The 22,372-nt window shown below is 39.2% G+C and overlaps 1 protein-coding gene across 2 annotated transcripts in view; it reads left to right on the top strand.

Annotated features, from left to right (window-relative positions):
* Nucleotides 1-21,189: 21,189 nt before the first annotated feature.
* The window catches only part of PJA2 (praja ring finger ubiquitin ligase 2), a 70,855-nt gene continuing 69,672 nt past the window's right edge, over nt 21,190-22,372 (top strand). Inside the window, exon 1 of one of the 2 annotated variants that reach the window (XM_058538298.1) lies at nt 21,190-21,261. The gene's annotated coding sequence lies outside the window, so the exon portion shown is untranslated. The remainder of the gene's footprint in view (nt 21,262-22,372) is intronic. The other variant, XM_058538292.1, reaches the window with a different exon arrangement.

Genomic DNA, 22,372 nt, shown 5'->3' with positions numbered 1-22,372 from the left:
GTCTTTCTTTCCAGAGTCCTACCAGCAAACAAGCTATTTCATACAACTAACATATTCTGAGCTTTTAAGAAATGCTCTAAAATAAGGGCCATGTGAGAAATGAAATTAATTTGGCAAATAGTGAAAATGTAAAATTGCAGATGAGCTGATGACATTTCATAATTTTAAGCTTTACCTAATTGAAAATTGAATTGAGATTTACCACTACGTCTTACATGAAAAGTTTGAGAAAAATAATGTGCAGACAACAGCATCTGAACAGTTTTTAGTTGGTAACATAATTCCCTTGGTATTGTTAACATGTTCAGAACTTTCACTCAAATATGGGTCTTCACAAAAGAGTTTTGGGACATTATTCACGTATTCTAGAAACAAATTTATCCTCATCTGATGCTGATCACTATTATACAATTATTAAGATAAAAATGCATCAAATATTAAAAATCAATTAAGTCACAGGAAACATGATGAATGATCCAAAAGGACTGCGTGCCATTTAGGCTAAGAACAAATTTCTGCTTTGATTATTTTATGTATATGCCTTTTATAATTAATTTAACTTGGCAACTCAACATTTTTGCACCTGTCTATCGCATTTCATAATATAAAGATAAATTTCTAAGGCTATTATCCATTTGTTTCTTAGAAGTTGCTCTCCATATGGAAACAAACTGAAAGTGTTGTGCTTGTCAGATGTGGTGTGTATCAATAGCTATATATAGAGACAGCCATCAAGAATTTAGAAATGAAGGAAATGGATTGCTTTATGAGACAAAGTATAAAATGAACATTAATTACTGTATCTTTGATGGGCAAATTCTCTTGCAAAAGAGACAACTTTCTAGGCCTTTGGAACTGTAATTAGGTCAGTCAAGGGAACGTAGAAAAGGAGAGTCTTGGAGGGTGGTTTGGGATCCTTCCCAGCACACACAAAGGAGAGTTATAGTGGATAGCTAACATTGGCAGTATCCATCTCAACAGGTTCTTGATGAGAGGGAGTCCTAGGCATCATATTTTGAGTACCCTGATCCCTATGGCAAGACTATGTCCATGGAGATATGGATACATGAGCCCTGACAGTAACAAACATTTGACTTAGCTAATGATTAAAATTTCTGTGTTCACCAGATAACCTTTTAATCACATGTACTTTGATTACAGGAAGACAATAAGCTCTTCATTTTGACTGTGGATCTGCTGTTTCCTATCACAGTTTTCATTTTAAGTTAATAAATTCACGTTCTGATATCTCCTGCAGCCTCCTGGGCAGCTTAGGTTTAATCAATGCCATAGGACTCCTAGAAATTGACCATTATCAGTGGCCTCTCCTTGAGCCCACTTGCAAACACTGATCTATCTAGAGATTTCTATACCGGGATCCAAAACTAAGCCACTACATCTACAATATCAAAAATCAAAAAAATGCCTGTAAACAAAGTAAGAAATCACAATTTACTAAGAAAAAAGGAATTGGGGGTGGCTGATATCACAAGCTGGATTTCAACATCCACCACTATGTAGATGGCCCAATCATCTGAAACCTACAAATGAGCATCTTCCCAGAGGCTGGGACAGAGAATGTGGCTCAAGCAGCCTTTGAAATTGAAATTCTTCTCTGCATATCTCTTAATTTTATGATGCACAAATTGTGTGTGTGTGTGCATATATGAGTGAGTGAGTGTCTTTAAGTAGATTTTCCTGATGGCTGGCCTAGAACTCAAACTAATACCAGTCCAAACTTGTCACTGTGGTGGCCAATATGACAGCAATCAATCATGCAAGTAGGAAAGGGGGAGCAGAGTCAAGGTACCTCCCTATGCAGCTGCGTATCATATATCGTGGGCCTGACCCAATAGAGTCTCCTGATGTATGTACAATAGCCTACGTCCTGATATATGTATAACTCCCCTGCCAGCATTGCTGCCTCCATTATGACCACTATAGCGACTATTAACCTCTTTCCAATCTCCCAGACCTAGGACGGAGGGGACTATGTTTCAATTTCAAGCCATCCATGAATAACAATTTTCTCAAGTGTGGATTTTGCCATAAGCCAGATAACAATTTATTAGCTAACAATGCCTGAGTGCTTAGTAAGTATCAAGTGGTTATGACTGACAGTTTTAACTAGAACCACAGAGATGTAGTAGGGGGAAAGAGTACTTTTTTAACAAAAGATGCCTAATCTCCAGAAAAGAAAAGATGTTCTGGAAAAACAAAACAGAAAAATGTTTCGATTTGCCTTTCTTTAAATATGAGTGAAATTGAACAGCTTTTTATATATTTAAGGGCAATTTTTATATCTTTTTTAATGAGTTGTCTATTTTTGTCTTTCTCCCATTTTTCTAATGATTTTGATCTTCTTCTTCTCTATTTTTTCATCTTTTTTTTGAATAGACTTCATGTTTTAGAACAGTTTTAGATTTATAGAAAACTTGGGAAGATAGTACAGAGTTTCATGCACCCCATACCCAGTTTTCTCTAATAGTAACATCTTACATTAGTATGGTATGGTTCTTACTATTTATGAGCCAATATTGATACATTATTATTAACTAAAGGCCACAGGTTACTCAGATTTCCTTAGTTTTTACCTAAGGTCTTTTTTCTGTTCTAGGATCACATCCAGGATACAACATAACATTTAGTTGTATATCTCCTTAGGCTCTCCTTGGCTGTGCAGTTTCTCAGACTTTGTTTTCGATGACCTTGACAATTTTGAGGAGTACTGGTCAGGTATTTTATAGGATGCCCCACTACTGAAATTTGTTTTATATTTTACTCATAAGACTGGGGTTATGGATTTTTTGAAGGAAGACGACACAGGTAAAGTGTCATTTTCATCACATCGCATCAAGAGTACATACTATCAGCAAATGATTTATGAATATTGATACTGACCTTGATTATCTGGCTGAGGCAGTGTTTGTCAGATTTCTCCATTGTAAAGTTACTCTTCTCCCCCCACTTTGCATACAGTGCTCTTTAGGAGGAAGTCACTATGCACAGCCTGCTCCTAAGGAGTGGAGAGTTATGCTCCCCGCTCCTTGAGGGTGGAGTATCTACATAAAGTACTTGGAATTCTTCTGCACAGGTTTGTCTTTCATCTCCCATTTATTACTTTAGTCATTTATTTATATCAGTATGGACTCGTAGATATTTATTTTGTACTCTGGGCTATAATCCAATACTACTTTATTTTGTTGCTCAAACTGTTCCGGCTTTGACCAATGAAACCATCTGGGCGTGGAGATTTCTCTTTTGGAAGGTTTTATACTGCTAATTCAATTTCTGTAGTAGTTATAGGACTATTCATTATATATTTTTTCTTGTGGTTTAAGGAATTTGTCCATTTTATCAAGTTATTGAATTTATGTGTGTAGAGGTTTTTTTTTTTTTTTTTTTTTTTTTTTTTTTGGAGTGATCCTTTATGATCCTTTTAATTTCTGCAGGGTCTGTAAACGTCCTCTCTTGAATTCCTGATATTGATCATTGGTGTCTCCTATTTTTCTTTGTCAGTCCTGCTAGAGATTTATCAATTTTATTAATCTTTTCAAAGAAACAGCTTCTATTTTAATTGATTTTTCAATGTTTTTGTGCTTTCAATCTCATTAATTTTTGGTCTTAACTTTATTTCCTCATGCTTGCTTTGAGTTATTTTGTTCTTCCTCTGGTTTCTCGAGGTGGAAGCTTTGATTATTTGAAAACTTCTTTTCTTATATCAGTATTTAATACTATAAATTTCCCTCTAAGCACTGCTTTAGCAGCAACCCACGCAGTTTGCTAAGCTGTATTTTCATTTAGTTCAACACTTTTTGTTTATTCCCCTTGAGAATTCTTCTTTGACAGATGGATTTAGAAGTGTATTTTAAATTTCGAGTGCTTAAAGACTTTCTTGTCATTTTTCTTTTATTAATTTCTAATTAAATTCCATTATGGTCAGAGGATATACTTTGCATCACTTCGATTCTTTTACAGTTGTTAAGGTTGTTTTATGACCCAGGATATAATCTATCTTGCTAAGTGTTTGTGTACTTCAAAAGAATATGTATTCTGCTGTTGTTGGGTGGAGTGCTTTATAAATGTCAACTGGATTCAGTCGGTTGATAGGATTCAGGTTCTCTCTGTTCTCACTGATTTAAAATGAAGATGTTGGCAGAGCTGTGTTTTTCTGGAAGCTCTAGGGAAGAATCCATTTTCTTACCTTTTCCAGCTTCTAGAGGTTGCCCACCTTCATTGTCTAGTGGTCCACTTCCATCTTTAAAGCCAGGAATGGCAGGTCATATCTTCCTCAATCTTTTCTCTCTTTCTGTCTCCTCTGCTTCCTTCTTCCTCATTTCAGTAATGTGTGATTACACTGGGCCAACCTGGGATAATGTTTTCATCTTAAAATCAGCTGATTAGTAATCTTAATTTCACTTGCAACCTTAATTCCCCCTTGCCATGTAGCACAATGTATTCACAGATTCTGGCGATTAGTACATGGACATCTTTGGGGAGCCATTTTTCTGCGTACCACAGGGTCCATCAGTATTCTTTATTTCCAAGCAATAAAAATTGTCTCTAGCTTAAGAAGGTGGAAATTTATTTGGTGGATAAAGGTTTAGCTCATGGAATTATAGAAAAGTTGAATAATTTCGTGTTGGAAAGGATGTGAAACAGAGCCGCTCTGGATATCTAGAAAGTTGGAGATAATTGACAATCTTTTTAATAGACACTACTACCATGATAAATCAGTTCCAACTATGTTTTACTCTTAGGCTGTTCAAAATTCAAATTCCAGGGAAAGACAGAGTCTGACTAGCTTACCTTTAGTAATGTATCCACTCCTTATCCAGAATTGGGATGCATACTTTAATTGAGGGACCCACCAAGATTGTATGTGATGAGAGGAGGTTCTTCCCCAATGGAAAATCTAGATATTATTACCAGAATAAGGAAAAATGTTTGTAAGGCAGGCAAAACAAGAGATGCCCACTGTAGTAGGGAAAGGTATTTGGGGTAATAATAGCAGTGTCAGCTAGGATTTAGTGGAATCATAATAAATTGTATATTTTATGAAGAAGTTTAGTTTGGCTAGTATGGAACGTGTAAATAGCTCTCACAAGATAACAACAGGAAAGCAGGCTCAGCTGTGTAGAACTGCCCCTGAGAGCACAGATGAAAGATTTTACCCAATGTCACAGGGAATAGGCAGCTATCAAATCTTTTAGGATGAGGAATAACATGACTGGAACTATTGTTAAAGAAGCTCAGGTTAATGGCTTTGTGAGCAAATGGAATAGGAAGTTAGATTCAGAGATTCAGTTATGCCACTAATAGCTCAGAACAAATCCTCCCTGCTTATTTCCACTCTCTCTTGCATTAGAAACTGAGCTTCTAGTTAGTGAAAGACGAGTCTGATTTCCTAGAAATTAATGATTTCTTCAGATCTTTGGGGAAGGAGGCAAGATTCAAGATTTTCTGTGATGACATATCAAAAAACTCCTACACACAGACTCAGTATAACCTCGCATAATGACAACCAGAGAAGCAAGTATACAGAAAAGCTTCTTTACACTACTCTCTTCATTTTTGTCTATCAGACTTCCTATTATGTGCCTCATTATTCTTTCTAGCCAGTAGCCATTTTTTCCTGGTTATTCAGTAAAGGAATTATAAACTCATCCCAGTTACATCCTTAGCTAGAATATGCTCCACATAAAATTGCTAGGTGATTTTCAAGGAAAGTAATTTTAAAAAGTCACATATTTGAAGGTTGATGTTTAGGCTTCATAAATAGAAATTACTAAAGTAAGTTATTTGAAGGTCAAAAATGTGTGCAACTTTCATACATGAGGAAGATAAAAAGAAATTCCTGGTCAGAACTACTAATCTTGGAAGCAATATGAAACTCAAGCTGTGAATCTGAAAAGGAACGTAAAGTATTAACAAGTACTATCAATGTACCATCATCATTGCTGAGAAACTATTTCCCCCTTTCTTCTGAAACATCATCCATTTTTATCTGGATTATAACAGCTCCTCTTCCGTCTCCCTTGTTCTTCTGGCCAGTGGAATAGATGAGTCATTTCACCATCTGGGCTAGAGGAAAGGGAGATGTATGTCTGAATAAAGCTGAATATTATCTACATAATGATGGCCCTGCAGTCCAAAATATCTCTCTTTCTCAGTGTCCTCATCTACACTTAGTCTCTCTCCAAAACAAAATTAGGGGGTATTCTACAAAAGCAATTCCTGGCTGCTTATTCCCACCTCTAAGTCAACATTTCCAAACTTTTGGCAATAGAAAGTCCAGGCAACATTGACTGTTCAAAGGTTTTGTAATAGCTGAAAAGGCTGGATTAAATTAATTTAGCAAAATACATAGCACCATACTTTTTTTGAAGTGCCATTCAAAATTCTAAATAACACAACCTCCCCAAAGCAAGGTCAGTACATTAAGAGATAAATGCCAGTCTTTGCTTACAAGTAGAACTAGGGTTACCCAAATGCTGCAAGTTTTCAATTTATTGTGTGTGTGTGTGTGTGCACGCACATGTATGAATACTCTGCTAAACACCAGGATACAGTGATGAACAAAATAGACACATGTCTTGCCCTCATAGAGTTTATTGGTGAGTGGGATAAAATGTATAGACTACATATATATGTAGAATATACATATGTTTTTTTCTAGGAATATTAGACCTGTATTTAAAACATTATAGCACAGAGTGACATCAGCATCACGGTGGACTGAGTTGTTACTTTTGTCTCTCCCCTCTAAGTTACAACCAATAGGATATCCATAGACCAACAAAGGATCCTCTGCACAGCACAGCAGAATGCCTGAGATATCCATACCTCTATACATCTGCATGTGGGTGGACTGGACCTCCTGGAGACAGTGGAACTAGGGGAGCAGCAGCAGCAGCTCCCAAGATGGGAGGCTCCAGGAACTGTGGCTGTGCCTGTGACCAGAGGCCCCAGGAACTTCAGTAACACCCACAAGTGGAGGCCCCAGAAACTCAGACAGCCCGCACTCCCAGAAGTTCCAGGAACCACTGCAGAGCCCAGAACCAGAGGCTCTGGGAACCGCGACGATATCTATGACGCAGTCCCCTCCATCTCCCCCTCCCCCAGTGACAGCACCTTAGACCATGGCCCTCCCAGCAGTAACAGCTGCATCCAAAACCCTGATATCCCTGGCAGCAGCAGTGGTCCCTGTGGCCTGAGGTTCCAGGAACCATGCCACACCCAAGACCAGAGGCTTCAGGAGCCCTCGTGGTGCTCGTGACCCAAGTAGCCCTCCCATGTGGCAGTGGTGGTGTCACTCACAACCCCAGCACACTTAGCAGTAGCGGTGACACCCATGAAGCCAGTGCCCCCAGTAGCGTCAGTGCCAGCACCTCCAGAAAACTTGGGAGTAGTAGTGCAGGTGGTGCATGCAGCAGCAGTGTCCAAGCCTGTGGAGAGCCCACAGAGAGCCAAGTAACAGCCACAGCAGAGGCTACAAACCCAGTCCCTCCCAGCTGCAGCAGCGCCCGCAACTTCAGTCTCCCCACCCATAGCAGCAGTGCCTGCAGACTCAACAAACCCAGATGTGGTGGAAGTACATATGACCCTGGCTTCTGCCCCACTCTCCCAAACCCTCCACCACAGAAGAAGAACACACCACCCAGGTGACCCTGCAAGCAGCAGAGATGCTTGAAACCTGGGGACCCTGGTGGCAACACTCATGACTGCGTTGACATCATAAGCAGCAAGGCACCAGCAACCTCAGAGACATAAAAAGCCCAACAAGGGCACTGACAACAACTCTGGCAGAGGCAGTGGAGTGTGGAAAGCACAGGCTCTCAAATACAACCAGAAGCAGCTCAGAATCAAAGTAAACAAAGCCTTACCCAAATAACAAAGGTTCTTGCTGCTACAAATTGACCAGCAGAGGAACAACTTATCAAGCACCATGAAAAGCTACAGTAACATGGTATCACAAAAAGAAATGACAATTCTCCAGAAACCAAACTTGAAGTCACAGAAGATTGCAATCTAACTGACAGAGAATTCAAAACAGCTGTCGTGAAGAAACTTAATGAGTTGCAAGAAAACTCAGAAAGACAGTTCAATGTGCTCAGGAATAAAATTAATAAACACAAGGAGTACTTCATCAAAGAGACTGAAACTCTAAAAAAGAACCAAACAGAAATTCTAGAGCTGAAGAACATAATAAATGAGACGAAAAATAAGGTAGAAAGCATTGGAGATAGAGCAGACCATATAGGAGAGAGAATTAGTGATCTCAAAGACAGAAATGTAGAAATTATTCAGATAGAAGAGGAGAGAGAACTAAGATTTTTGAAAAAATGGAGAGATTCTATGAGAATTATCCGACTCAATTAGGAAAAGTAACATAAGGATAATGGGTATCCCAGAAGGAGAAGAGAGGGAGAAGGGCACAGAGAGCTTATTTAAAGAAATAATAGCTGACAACTTCCCAAACCTGGGGAAGGAACTGGACACATGAAGCTAATAGGACACCTAATTATCTCAATGCAAAAAGATCTTCTCCAAGGCACATTATATTAAAATGGTCAAAAGTAAATGACAAAGAAAGAATATTAAGGGCAGCCTGAGAGAAGAAAATAATAAGCTACAAAGGAAACTCCATTAGGCCATCAGCAGATTTCTCAGCAGAAACTCTACAAGCCAGGAGAGCCAGGAATGATATATTCAAAATATTGAAAGATAAAAACTGTCAGCCAAGAATACTCTATCCAGAAAAGTCATCCTTGAGATATGAAGGAGAAATAAAGGTTTTCCCAGACAAACAAAAGCTAAGGGAGTTCATCGCCACTAGACCTGCCTTATAAAAAAATCTTGAAAAGAGCTGAAACAAAAAGGCAAAGGTATACAAAGCTTTAAGCAAGGTAATAAATAGACAGATAGAATCAGAAAATTGAAAATCTGTACCAGAATAGGTTCGTAAACACTTAACTATAACATAAAGTCCAAAGAAAAAGCATTGAAAATAACTATAACCACTTTGATTTGGTAACAAACTCACAATACAAAAAGCAATAATTTATGGCAACAAAAACGTAGAAGGGGAAGAGGAAAAAAACAGAACCTGTATAGGCGAATGTAGATAAGATGCTATCAGCAGAAAAAGGACTATCTCATTGATGAAATCTTTTATACAAACCTCATGGTAACCACAAAACAAAATTCAGAGCAGGGTCATGAAACATAAAAAAAGAATAAACTGAGAAACATATCACGGAAAACCACCAAACTGAAATAGCAGACAGAAACACAAAGGAAAAGAAACAAGGGAAATATAGAATAGCCAGAAAACAAAAGATAAAATGGCAATATTGAGCCTTCATATATCAATAATCATCCCAAATGTAAATGGATTGACTTCATCAATCAAAAGACACAGAGTGGCTGGATGGATTAAAAAACAAGACCCAACAATATGCTGCCTCCAGGAAACCCATCTCAGCTCTAAAGACAAACATAGACTCAAAATGAAGGGATGGAAGATGATACTCTAAGCAAATGGCAACCAAAAGAAAGTAGGTGTAGCCATACTTATATCAGACAAAATAGACTTTAAGCCAAAAAAGATAATAAGAGAAAAATATGGACATTATAAAATGATAAAGGAAAAAATCCACCAAGAAGACATAACATTTATTAATATGTATGCACCGAACATAAGAACACCGAAGTATATAAAACAACTATTAACAGACTTAAACGGAGAAATTGACAGCAACACAATAATAGTAGGGGACCTTAACATCCCACATACATCAATGGATAGATCATCCAGACAGAGAGTTAACGAGGAAACATTGGCCTTAAGTGAAACAGTAGACCAGATGGATTTAACAGATATATTTGGATCATTCCATCCAAAAGCAGTAGAACACACATTCTTCTCAAGTGCCCATGGAACATTCTCAAAGATAGACCATACGTTGGGAAACAAAACAAGCTTCAATAAATTTAAAAAGATTGAAATCACATCAAGCATCTTTTCTGACCAAAATGTTATGAAACTAGAAATCGATTACAAGAAAGCTGGAAAAATCACAAATATGTGGAGACTAAACAACACGCTACTGAACAACTATTAAATCAATGAAGAAGTCAAAGGAGAAATCAAAAAGTACCTGGAGACAAATGAAAATAAAAACACAGTGTACCAAAATCTATAGGATGCGGCAAAAGTGGTACTAAGAGGGATGTTTATAGCAATACAGGCATACCACAAGAAACAAGAAAAATCTCAAATATGCAATCTGATTCTAGACCTAAAAAACTAGAAAAAAAAAAAAAAAGAAGCACCAGTCAGTAGAAGGAAAAAAATAATACAAATCAGAGCAGAACTAAATGTGATAGAGACTAAAAATACAACAGGAAAGATCAGTGAAATGAAGAGCTGGTTCTTTGAAAAGATAAACAAAATTGACAAATCTTTAGCTAGACTTACTAAGAAAAAAAGAGAGAAGGCTCAAATAAATAAAATCAGCAATGAAAGAGAAGTTACAATGGATACCATAGAAATACAAAGGATTATAAGAGAATACTATGAAAAGCTATATGCCAATAAATCAGATAACCTAAAACAAATGGATAAATTCTTAGAATCATACAACCTCCCAAAACTGAATCAAGAAGAAATAGAGAATCTGAATAGACCAATCACATGTAAAGAGATTGAAACAGTAATCAAAAAGTCCCCAAAAACACAAGTCCAGGACCAGATGGCTTCTCTGGTAAATTCTACCAAACATTCAAAGATTTGATACCTATCCTTCTCAAACTCTTCCGAAACATTGAAGAGGATGGGACATTTCCTAACCATTTTACAAGGCCAACATTATCAGGATACCAAAACAAGACAAGGACAACATAAAAAAGGAAAACTACAGGCCAATATTGCTGATGAATATAGATGCAAAAATCCTCAACAAAATATTAGCAAATTGAATACAACAATACTTTTAAAGGATCATACACCACAATCAAGTGGGATTTTTTCCAGGGATGCAGGGATAGTTCAACATCCACAAATAAATCAATGTGATACACCACATTAACAAAATGAATAAAAATCACATGATATCTCAATAGATGCAGAGAAAGCACTTGACAAGATCCAACATCCTTTTACAATAAAAACTCTCAGTAAAATGGGGATAGAAGGAAATTACCTCCACATAATAAAGGCCATATACAACAGACCCACAGTTAACATCACACTCAATGGTGAAAAACTGAAAGCTATCCCTCTAAGAACAGGAACAAGACAAGGGTGCCTACTCTCACCACTCTTATTCGACATAGTATTGGAAGTCCTAGCCAGAGTGATCAGCAAGAAAAGGAAACAATAATTATCCAAATTGCAAAGGAAGAAGTAAAACCGTCACAATTTGTGGATGACATGATTTTATATATAGAAAATCATAAAGAATTCACCAAAAACCTATTAGAAAAATTAACAAATACAGTAAAGATCAGGGTATAAAATCAACATACAAAAATCAGTTGCATTTCTATACATTCATTAACAATGAACTAGCAGAAAGAGAAATCAAGAATACAATCCTATTTACAATCATAATAAAAAGTACAAAATACCTAGGAATAAATTTAACCAAGGAGGTAGAAGATCTATACACTGAAACTATAAGACATTGTTGAAAGAAATTGAAGAAGACACAAAGAAGTGGAAAGATATTCCATGCTCATGGATTGGAAGAATTAATGTAGTTAAAATCTCTGTATGACTTAAAACAATCTACAGATTCAATGCAATCCTAATCAGAATCCCAATGACATTTTTCACAGAAGTAGAACAAAGAATCCTAAAATTTATATGGAATAACAAAAGACCCCAAATAGCCAAAGCAATGCTGAGAAAAAAGAACAAAGCTGGAGCTATCACATCCCCTGATTTCACAATATACTACAAAGTATAGTAATCAAAACAACATGGTACTGGAGAAAAACAGACACACAGATCAATGGAGCAGAATTGAAAGCCCAGAAATAAACCCACACATCTATGGACAGCTAATTTTCAACAAAAGAGCCAAGAACACACAATGGAGAAAGGAAAGTCTCTTCAATAAATGGTGCTGGGAAAACTGGACATGCAAAAGAATGAAAGTAAACCACTATCTTATACCATAGACAAAAATTAATTCAAAATGGATTAAAGACTTGAATATAAGACCTGAAACTGTAAAACTCCTAGAAGAAAACACAGGCAGCATGCTCTTTTGCATCAGTCTTAGCAGTATCTTTTTGAATACCATGTCTCCTCAGGCAAGGGAAACAAAAGAAAAAATAAAATGGGACTACCTCAAACTAAAAAGCTTCTGCATGGCAAAGGAAACCATCAACAAAACAAAAAGACAAGCTAACAATTGGGAGAAGATATCTGCAAATCATATATCTGATAAGGGGTTAATATCCAAAATATATAAAGAACTCATAAAACTCAACAACAACAAAAAAAACAACCTGATCAAAAAATGGGCAGAGGATCTGAACAGACATTTTTCCAAAGAAGATATACAGTTGGCCAACAGGCACCTGAAAAGATGTTCAACATCATTAATTATTAGGGAAATACAAATCAAAACTACAGTGAGATATCACCTCACTCCAGTCAGAACAGCTATTATCAAGAAGACAAGAAATAACAAGTGTTGGAGAGGATGTGGAGAAAAGGGAACCCACATAACACTGCTGGTGGGTATATAAATTGGTGCAGCCACTATGGAAAACAGTATGGAGAGTACTCAAAAAATTAAAAATACAAGTATCACATGATCCAGCTATTCCACTTCTGGGTACTTATCCAAAGAACATGAAAACACTAGTTCAAAAAGATAAATGCACCCCTATGTTCAAATCCGAGAATAGATGCATTGAAGAGTGTAGATAAACATTGCATGATCTCACTTATATGTGGAATCTCAAAAAGTCAACTCATAGTAACAGAGAGTAGAATGGTGGTTACCAGGGTGGAGGAATAGATGTTGGTTATAGGGTCTAAACTTTCAGTTAGAATTTAAATAAGTTCTGGAGACCTAATGTACACAGTATGGTGACTATAGTTAACAATCATGTATTGTATACGTGAAATTTGCTAAGAGGGTGTATCTCAAATGTTCTCACCAAAAAAAAAAAAAAAAACCAAGAGAACTAGCTGTATAATGTGAGGGATATGCTAATTAGCTTGATTGTGGTAATCATTTAATAATGTATATGTATAGCAAAACATCATATTGTATATCTTTTCTATATATATACAATTTTTATTTGTCAAGCATACTTCAATAAAAATAAAGTTGAATCTTTGGAATGATTCAACAAAAGATTATATCCAAAAAATAAGAGCAGTATGGCATAAAAAGGAAGAAATCTTAGAATTTAAAAATATGATGGCTGGAAAAATAATTCAGTAGAAGGAATTAAAGATAAAGTTTAAGGACTCTTAGAAAGTTGGAGAAAAATAGGGTGAAATGGTGAGAGAAAAGAATTGGAAGAGATGTAGAGAGCAAAGAAAAGAGAGGAGAGGAAATTATCAATCTAATAACATAGAAAAATTTCCCTGGTCTCAAAGATTTAATTCTTTGTACAGAAAAGATTTTACCAATGAATCAAAATAGACCCACATTTAGAATAAATCGTTGTAAAATTTTAGAACAGAAAGGTAAGGGAAATACACTAAAAGCTTCCAGACAGAAGAAACAGGTCACCTACTGTACCATTTCAAATCAGTTTCAGAAAACTTAATCCACTCTAGCAAGATTTTTTCTGCTAGCACTCTAGCAGAAAAAAGATTTATTATATGATATAAAATTGCTTTGAGGGCTGATGAAATAGGCTCTAACTGGGGCATCCAAGAACTATCCCCAAAATCACACTGAAAAACTGACCACCAAGGGAACTTCTGCCCTTGCCATGAGCAGAAAAACACAGTATCAAAAACTGTTTGGCAGTTCAAAGAAACCATCACTGTAGTTCCCAGCTCCAGAACCAAGTCATCTCCACACAATCCACACCAACAAAATGGATGTCTCCCCCTAACTCTGGACTGCCACACAACTCGAGACCAGTCATTAGGATTTCCGCCACAGCTGATAGAAAGAATTCAATTCCTCCAACCTGGACTTGCAGCAGAAATAACCAAAACTGCAGAAGGATAGCGTTGACTTATGACATTCACGTTCACCTTACAGATCTCACGTGGGTGCATCTAATAGGTAGAACCTAAATCCCATCTGGAACCCTAGCTGCAATAGAATCTAAGAAGTGGAGTTCTTAACTTTCCAAGTTCTCCAGTGTAGGAAGATATGTTACAAGACTGTAAGGAAGGCTGAAGAAGCCAATCAATATTGTCTGTCATAGTCCAGTCCACACACTCTCTTCTCTTCATACTTAAACTTTGACACGAAAACAGCTACCATATAATTGCATTTAGTCTCTCTAGGAAAGGAGAGAACCAAAGTCTCATCAGTCAATGTATCTACTTCTCAACCCAATGTTGATGTCCTGAAACCCAGCGGTTCTCAAAGCCTAGCCTACATTAGAATCACCTGGAGGACTCATTAAACAGAGAGCTGGGCCCCACACCAAATGTTTCTGATTCAGTAAGTCTGGAATAAGACACAAAAATTTGCATTTACAACAACTTCCTAGGTGATTCTGATGCTGCATGTGCAGTTTCAGCAGTTTGAGAACCACAGATATAACCTATGGAATAAATTATGTCACAGGCTGTAATTGGTAGAGTTTATATAATCTCTTTTTTCAACTACCTATTTCATGTTCCTTTTGTCCTCAACCAGGACTCAGCTGGTCAAGGTTCTTTATCTATTTGGTGAGGCTTCTCAGAACAAACTTGGAACATGTGGTTGAAGATGGCTCAGCCTCGGGCAAGCACGGGTCATTGAATTGTGGTATAAAGAAGTACGTACCTCTTCCCCATTACCTCTCTCTGCCACCACTAGGTGGGCCTTATGTGTTCAAGAAATATACTTCTATTGAGTTACTCCATAAAATTTTAGGCTTTATCTGTTATATTATTTACTGTTGCTTAATTAATACAAGATTGCGTATAACAAAATATTACAAATACATGCACTGGCTTAGCAGTTGGTCCGTGGGTGGTGAAGCAACTGATATCAGACACTAGAAAGATAGAGATCCATGCTATACAGTCTCAAAGCATTTGGTTAAAAAATAGCTACCATTGTGGTAATTTGGAAGGCAGATAAAGTGCCTGTAGAGTCTCTAATTCCAGGGGAAAAGGTTTGAAAACAGAATGTTAGAGGTTTGTATTGTTGTTATTGACTGTTTAGCAAAGTATAAGATCAAAGAGTTGAGCTCAGGCAATAAATGGTAGTATGCAAATAGAAATGAAGTAGAGAAATACCATAAGTTTGGGGCTGCAAACGACTGGAAAAGTGGACTTCCACTAGACCCTAAACTGTAGATAAAAGACTGAGAAAGGTTTTGACTGACACAGGCTAATTAAGACTAATCTTTATGAAAAAATTCAGTCTAAGAGTACAGCTTTCCCACTCAATCTTGGTGGCCTCAAATTGAAAGAGAGGTATGGAGGTTGGGAAGCAAAGAATTAAACCAGATTTGAGAATTAAATCTAGGAAAGAACTTTGGATATGGCTAATGACTCATAAAACTGACTGGAAGAAAAAATACCAAAAGTTGATTAAGATTTGGAAGAAATTCTATTGATAAAGAACCATGAGTCTAGACTAAAAATGCATTTCTCTGTTCAAACTTTAAAACAACCATCTGGTGGACTCCTGGTTGCAACCACAATGGATTAACTTCCATCAGACTAACCTTCCCACTGAAAGCAACTACAATAACTGGGAAAATATATAAAACAAATGTTTGAAGGCATTTAAGAGTTAGCAACGCAGGTAGAACTGGAGAGCCTATGATTCTTGACAGAAGTGAAACCTAAGGTGAGCTTCACATTATCCCGGCTTTTTCCTTGAAAGCATTTACCAAATTGTGGTGCCAAGGACTAGAGTTCAAGCAGAACATGGTACTGTAGTACATGGAGGAGACAAGAGGTCAGAGTACAAAGTCGCCAAAGTGGCTTAACTCTAGTGGAAAAATCCCCAAGAGGAAGGAACTGCAAAGAAGGAACCTCAAAACCTTCATATAAATTCCCTTTAAGTTGTTAGCTGACTCCTAAATGATGCGTGCAAAGAGTAAGACTCCAAGAAACCCAGCAGAAAACAGAAACTGAGATTATAAAGAGCTGAGCATAGATTTCAGCAGCCATATGGTCTGGGAATAAAAGATAGGAATTTAAGTCCTGCCCAGAGAGGGATCTTAGTAAATATCCCAAGCGTTCAGTTGAGACCCCAGAAGGGTGACACTCTAAGAGTCAGAGCCACACCCTAGCAATAAGGGCTCCATGCTAATGGTAAGGACAAAACTGAGATAGACTCGTCCTAACATAGCCTAAAACCAAGCCTCCATAGGTTCAAGGTAATCTGCTGGCAGATCATGATCATTAATGACTAGGCCACTTCCATTCTAGGCCAATAAAAGCCTCAGAAATCCTTCACATTCTTTTCCTCCATGCTTCCTCCATTCTATTGGCTGGATGTTGGTGCTCAACTTATAATGAAAGCCATGTATTGAATATGATAGAGCTCAGGTCCCCGAATGTGAAGCAGAGCTTCCCACCCATCAGAGTGAATGGGCTTTTAATAATAAATAATCTTGTATTGTGCTACTGAGACTTGAGAGTTTTATTTATTACCGTGGCTAGAGTTACCTTAACTAGTATAACCTCTCTATATTTATCACCTCATTTAAATGCTATGACATAGATATTATTTTATTATCTCTGTTTTCTAGCTCAAGAAACTAAGGCTCAAGAAAATTAAATGACCAACCTAAGGTCATTCAGTTCATAAATGACAAGGCTAAGGTTACATTTTCCATTTCTTCTTGAATCAGTTTTCCTGGTTTGTGCCTTTCTAGAAATTTGTCCATTTTGTCTAGGTTTTCTGACCTGTTAGCATACAAATGTTTTCAGCTTTTCCTTGTAATTACTTTTTATTTCTGTAAGGTTAGTAGTCATGTTCCCTCTTTCATTCCTGATTTTAGTGATTTGAGTCCTCTCTCTTTTTTTCTTGTTTAGTCTAGCTAAAGGATTTGTCACTTTTGTTGATATTTTTGAAGAACAAACTTTTGGTTTTATTGAAAACCAGACATTTAAAAAAATATGACGTGGAAACTCTTAAAATCAGATTCTTCCTCTTCTCCAGGGTTTTTTGTTGTTGCTGTTTGTTGTAGTTGTTTTTAGTTTGTCAAGCGACTTTTCTGAACCACTTTTGTAAAGTCTATATTTTTTGTCATGTGTGTGGCCATGGAAGATTCTGCTTGGTTAGCTTAGTGCTCAGCTAATAATTAGACAGAGTTGCTTAAGGGCCTGGAAGTTTCAACACTAAGCCAGGCAGTTGCCAACTCTCCTTGAGCCTTCACTTTGCTTATATAGAGCCTCAAGGTCACCCTAAGCTGAATGCTTAGGGTCTTCTCAGGTCTTTCCTGAGCGTATGCACAGTTTAGCACAACCCTGAACATGTGTGTTGGTTTCTAGATTCCCATGAATATGTTGGAGCTTTTCCAAGTTTCTACATTCTCCAGTTTTTCCTACAAGGTTTTTGGTTAACCTCTTGTTTGCCCCAACTGTTTCCATTGCCTAAGGTGGCAAGAAGTTCATCAATTCCCTCTCATTGTTTATGACAAACACTTCTGCGGAAAACGCTTTTTGCAATGGGTTGGCTCTGAATCAAATCAAATGAAGACATCTTGGCAAGTGAGATCTTCTAGGGAACCATCAGATAGGTGAAACAACGATTATCCTCTTGGAATTATGCTTTGAAAGAGCTCCAACCTATCTGCCTTGTCAGGTGGCTGCCAGGCTGCTGGTTTTCACCGAGATTGTGGGCCATTGTTTTTCTTTTTTCTTTTTTGTGAGGAAGATCAGTCCTGAGCTAACATCTGTGCTAATCCTCCTCTTTTTGCTGAGGAAGACCGGCTCTGAGCTAACATCTATTGCCAATCCTCCTCCTTTTTTTTCCCCAAAGCCCCAGTAGATAGTTGTATGTCATAGTTGCACATCCTTCTAGTTGCTGTATGTGGGACGCAGCCTCAGCATGGCTGGAGAAGCGGTGCGTCGGTGGGCGCCCGGGATCCGAACCCGGGCCGCCAGTAGCAGAGCACGAGCACTTAACTGCTAAGCTACGGGGCCGTGGGCCATTGTTTTTCAATGCTACAGCAGAGCTGGAGATGAGAAGATTGGATTAGAGCAAGTCAAAATATCACAAAGCTCGCAGTTCTCACTGAGATTCAGCTGTTTTTCTTGACTAAATGCTGGATTGTTGCAAGTCTTTGGTTAATTTCCGGAGTTCTGAAAAAGTGGATTCTGACAATTTTGCCAGTTTTCTCATTGCTTTTGTGGAGAAAAGAATTTTCAGAAGACCTCATGCCTCCTTTTTTGCTGATGTCACTCTAAGGCTATGATTAGAACTCAAGTCCTCTCACTCCTTGACCAATCCTCCTTCTATTATATCTGTGGTTGTCAAACTTGCGTGCATCACAATTACCTGGAAGACTTGCTAAAATACAGATTGCTGGCCTCCACACCTAGTTTCCAATTCATGTCTGAGGTTGGAACTACTTGAGAATTTGCATTTTAAAAAAGTTCCCAAGAATGCTGATGCTTTTGGTCTGGGGATTGGGGGTTCATTAAGAACCAATGCATTACACCATGTGGTACTTTTAACCATTGCCTTAGGGAGTGCTTCTCACCTCTGGAATCAACATTAATAATACATATAAGTCAATAATGCCCATTATTTTCTCTCTATACATATACTAATACAATACAATACATAAGCTAATGTGTATTTAGTACTTACACATGCTAGGTATGATATGCTTTACATTTATTAGGCTATTTAATCTATACAACGACTCACGAGTAGGCATTATTACTTTCCCCATATTTAAATTGGAAATTGAGGCCAAAGAGGTAAGTAGATTACCCAGAGGCACACGGCTATAAATGCAGGAGCTAATATAAGAATACGGTCTGTTTGATTCCAGAACGCTTCAAGCCTCCATAGCAGTTTCCAAAAGAGTAACATAGATCACTTCTGAGGCCTTGGATGACTTTAGCTGGGACATGCATGCAGAATTAAAAACAATGACTCACAGAGTGAGAAAGTGATTCCTATTTTTGGTTCTATTTTTCAATCATTTGATTGCATCATGATAAAAATGCTATTTGCATGCTTAGTCATTAATACCTAATGCTCAGTAACCTACCCTTTTAACAGGGAGTGGGCTCTAGGCTCAAAGACTTTAGCAGACAATAGTTTCCAGCCAGAATTTAAAAATATTGTTCTATGTTCACTTACAGTTCTTTTCAACTTAGGATAGGTAATAAAGGTTTTTCATTTATAGTACTTTTATAAAGTTTCCCTCTAAAAGAAATTGAAGAAAAAAATATACTTAAAGAGAATAAATAATACTGTGAGTAGTATACACAGATATGATATGAAAAAAGACTGAAATTTGGGAAACCTTGCCACAACAAACAGGTTAGTGTATCCAATTGGATCAATATGCAACAGCCAAAAGGGAGATTAGGGAAATACGATTAAAGTATGAGTTCTCTTTCAGAGACAGAGACTTAGAAGGAAAAAGAGCCACAACATCTAGAACAACATGTGCAAAGCAGAGAAATATCAAGTGGAAAATGATATCTTGGTAATAAATGTACTACAGGAGTGGGCTGAGACTTTGATCTGATTTCATGAAATGTCTAGCAAATCCTCATAACCTAAGTTTCTGCAGTAAATTTTGGATTTGTTTTCATCAACAGAAAAAAAAAACAAAACAGTTCACTGGCGGGAGGTTTTGCAGTTGCCAGGGACAGCACAAGAAGTGGGGCTCTTAATTTTTGGGGGAGGCGACGCGATAAATAGATCCTGGACATGTGTGTGGAGGGGGTGGAGGTGCTTTGGGGAATAAGATGGGAGGAGAGCGGGACTGTAATCAGAGAAGCGTACATGATCAGGATGAAAAAACAGGACATGAGCAGGACGAAGAAACAATTTAGCATCAATGATATGATTAACTAAACTGTTACCCGGGTTTAAATTAAGCAAAGTGTCCAGTGACTACAGCTGTTTTGTTTATTTTGGTTGCATGCGATGGGAGTGATGATACTTCCCGGTTTGACAACTTATCAGCCTCAAGATGCAAACGGGAAGGCTCTGGTCAGGCCACGGCTCTAAAGAGAAAACGCAAGCCTCCCCTATACTCTGCCCCCGTCTCTGTCCCAGTAGAATCAGAAATGAGGGGGCAACGGTCTGACTGTGGGGTGGAAGGGGAGAAGGCACTATACGGTGAGCAGAGTCAAGGTGGGCAAACGTGCCATTTCTCCGTCTGCTCTTTTTTCTTGTCCCACCCGTATCTGAACTGCAACGGATTGAACTTTATGCCAGATTTAAACCTTGTTAGTCAGATTTCCAGTCGAATTAGGATTGATTTTAAGCCCCCCTTTTGGCGGTTGCTGTTAGAATTTCTGAACAAGGCTAGCTGCGCCAGTCCTCCCCTTAGCTCCACACCCCTTCCCTTTCCCCGAGACCCCGCCCGTTTCTCCCAGCCCAAACCACAAAAGGCTGTACCGCTCCAGCCCCAGCACGGCTCCCCGCCCCTCCTCAAACGTCGCAGTGCTGCAGGGAAAGGAGGCGGGCCCAAACGGGGACGGGGCGGAGTGTGGCTTCGTCCTTCCGCTCTTCGACCAATCGGTGAAGCCTCCCTGGGCGAGTTGAGGGGGACCAGGGCATATAGACAGTCCAAATATTTTTCCCTTTTTCTGCCACGTCCCAACCACTGACGTGAGCCTACTCCTCAGGTTCCCATTGGATATGTGGGTTTTTCCCGCAGAGGCCCTTGAAGTCTATTGGTCGGCGCTGTTTGGGGGCGGGGCTTGCGTGCCCTCCTCTTTCGCCTCCACCACGGTGCAAGGGGTGGGACGCGCCGCCGCTGCCTCTGCTTCCGCCGCCGCCGCCGCCGCCGCCTGCCGCGGCGCGTTCGGCGGGGGAGGAGTCGGAGGCGGAGAAGAAGGCGGTGGTGGCGGGTGGAGGATCGAGCGCTGTTCTCGCTCCGGAGCCGCTGCACAGTTCGGTGAGGGGATTTTTTTGTTGTTGTTGTTACACTCTGGCTGGTTCTCATGTCGGGAATGTGAGGGTCGGGCGAGGAAGTTGTTGCCGTCGCCTCCTCCGCTTCTTCGTTTCTCTCCTCGAGAAGGAGCCGGGCCTGTCCCCGGCCCACTGCGCCGGCCATGGTGGGTGGGGTTGATGGCAGGCTGCGAGAGGCCTTCTTCGCCTCCTGGGCCCCGGCCAGCCCGGACCTGGGGCCTAGCTCGGGTCCGTGGCCGCCGGGCCCGCAGCCCACAGCGGAGGGCGTCGATTGGTGTCGGGGGTGTCCACCGGCCGCTTTTTCCTGCTGCTGCTTCTGCTGTCCTTGGTGCCGTGGCCAAGGACCCCGCTGCCTCTCCCCCACACTCGCGACGGTGTGAGAGTGTGCCCCCCTCCAGCACCTCACACCCGCCTCCTGTCCCCATGTCCAGTCACCCCGCAGAGAGCTGATCCGTCGTACGCCACAGGCCTGCCGCCCCCTCCCTCGAGAAGCCTTCCGTTGCCGTCGCTCTACTGGCTGTATTTGCGTTTTTCCCGATTGTCAGCGAGGCTCGGGCACGCAGACACCCTGTCCAAATCATAGCAGTCGTTCTTCTCCGGGTATTAGCACCCTTCCGTCAATGCTTCTCCCCGTTAGCGATGTCAGGTCACAGCACGCCTCTGGCAGATGCAGCTTCAATTTTGGCCTCCCTAAGATTACTGCTTGTTAATCATTTTGCGCACATTCAAAATGGTGAGTTTAAAGCCGCTCAGATCAAGTGGAAGAAAAGGGGAGGAGGTAAAGAGTCTTTTTGCAGGGAGGAAGAATAATCTAGGAGACTTCCTTCTCCAGCATTAACATTTTTTTTTTGTATGTGCGCGTAGACACTGCTTTGAGTCTGCTGGTTACGTGAAGTTTACGATTTTTTAAAAGGCTTCATATATTGTTATTTTTAGCATGAGCTGTTTGGTCAGTTAAATTTCTTTAAAATGGCAGTCATCTTTGCTGAAGGCTACAGATCATTTGAAGAGTATGTACATAAACATGAGGATAACAGAAATAAGTGTTTAAACTATTTTTTTTTCATTTTTGTAATTGTCTTCTGGAATTCGTGTCA

This window comes from Diceros bicornis, chromosome 1, assembly GCF_020826845.1.
Source record: "Diceros bicornis minor isolate mBicDic1 chromosome 1, mDicBic1.mat.cur, whole genome shotgun sequence".
Taxonomy (NCBI): domain Eukaryota; kingdom Metazoa; phylum Chordata; class Mammalia; order Perissodactyla; family Rhinocerotidae; genus Diceros; species Diceros bicornis.
Note: the sequence above shows the minus strand (reverse complement) of the source record. Positions and strands in the feature narration are given on the sequence as shown.